Genomic DNA, 1,830 nt, shown 5'->3' with positions numbered 1-1,830 from the left:
CACAGCCACAGCTCTGGGCAGATCCGCGCCTGCAGCAGGGACGGACGGGAGCAGTCAGGGCCAGCCCAGCGTCCTCAGCCCACGCTCACCCCACAACCCCACCGTGCGGGCTCAGTGCCGCACCCCGCGCCAGCTCCCACCTGTGCTGTCCGGGGGCATGTCCTCGACCAGGGGCTGCCCCAGCGCCGGGTGTCGGACACGGCAGGAAAAGACGGCACCGGTGTCGCTCCGGACCGGGGTGAAGGTGTAGGTCAGGGTGAGGTTGAAGGTCCCGTCCGGGTTCCTCTGGGGGCTGGAGCGGGTGGAGCCGTTCAGGACCTGCCCGTCCCTCAGCCACGCCACGTCCACGTCCTCAGGGAAGAACCGCCCCACGTGGCACAGGAGGGCGGGCTCTGCGCGACCCACCCCCAGCTGCTTGTACATGGCAGTGACAAGACGGGGTCACAGCACCGTGCATGGCCTGGGCGCTTTCTGTGCGAGGCGCCTGCCAGGCTGGGGTGGCCCTAGGCCACTGCACCCACGTGGGGCCGAGTGCCCACGCCACCCCTGGCAGGCCGTGAGGGGCCACGGGAGGGCCCAGCGCTGCCCACGGGTGACACTGCTGCTCCCACCTGCCACAGCCCAGCTCCCGCCCCAGGCCGAGACTGTGGCTGGGGTTGGACCAAGTCTTGGTGCACCAAGACTGGGTGTGAAACACATGGGCCTGCGTGCATGTGCCACCCCTGCACCACCATGGCCACCATGGGGCCTGGGAGCCCCCATCCCGTCCTCACCGAGCACGTGGAGGGTGGTGTTCCCACGCTGCTGGTGCATGTTGTAGCCCACGACACATGTGTACAGCCCCCCGTCCGACACCGTCACCTTGCGCAGCAACAAGGAGGCGTCCCCGCTCTGCATCTCCCTGTCACACGGCAGCTCGGGTCTGTGCCGTGTCCGGTTCCCGCCGTGTTCATACCGTGCGATCGTCTCGTTCCAGAAATACCAGGTCACGTGCAGGGAGGGCAGTGCCACCGGCCCCTTGACCTCGAACCGGCATGGCAGCAGGGCCCTGGCGCCAAGGCGGGCCAGGAAGACGGGCTCCGTGATCACCTCCAGCTGGGAGCCTGCACGGGAGGGGACGGCCGTGAGCCCCGCGGGGCCGGGGACGCGGGGTGGGCGGGCGGGCGCGCAGGACAAGGACACGGCCACCCTAGCGGTTGCTCAACGCCCCCTGCTCCCTGCCGTCAGCGCGCTCCGGGTGTGTCTCGGGGGCGTCTGCGCCCGTCCAACCCCCTTCGTGCAACACCCGTGCGAGCCCGGGGTCATCGCTGCCACCGCCCAGGCCGCGGCCCAGCGCGCTCCGGGTGTGTCTCGGGGGCGTCTGCGCCCGTCCAACCCCCTTCGTGCAACACCCGTGCGAGCCCGGGGTCATCGCTGCCACCGCCCAGGCCGCGGCCACTGCTGGGCCTGTGCCGCCCGGGGGACACCGAGCCCGGCACCGTGGGGTGCTCAGCCCACCGTGGCATGCGGGCGCATCTTTAAGCCCGAAGGGTTCACAAGTAGCTTCCTGGACCGAGACAATTCTCACGGCTCAAAAAGACCATCCCCGCGCGGGCACAAAGCTGGCAAGAGCCAGGCGACCCGCTTCAAGCCCCGGGGATATTAGGGAGCTGCTGAAAAAGAAAAGAGAAGTGTCCACGCGGTGGAGGAAGGGCTCAGCAGCCAGGGAGGAGTGCACCGCGTCGCCGGGGCCGGCAGGCACGAGGCACGGAAAGCTGAGGCAGGCGCGGAGATCCACCTGGCTCCCGGTAGACAGACAAGAAAAGCTCCTTCTACGGATACACGGGGAGC

The 1,830-nt window shown here is 69.3% G+C and overlaps 1 pseudogene; it reads right to left on the bottom strand.

Moving 5' to 3' along the window:
- The window catches only part of LOC102377868, a 4,336-nt pseudogene that overhangs the window by 134 nt on the left and 2,372 nt on the right, over positions 1–1,830 (bottom strand).

This window comes from Alligator sinensis, unplaced genomic scaffold (genome assembly GCF_000455745.1).
Source record: "Alligator sinensis unplaced genomic scaffold, ASM45574v1 scaffold1998_1, whole genome shotgun sequence".
NCBI classification, from domain to species: Eukaryota; Metazoa; Chordata; order Crocodylia; family Alligatoridae; genus Alligator; species Alligator sinensis.
Note: the sequence above shows the minus strand (reverse complement) of the source record. Positions and strands in the feature narration are given on the sequence as shown.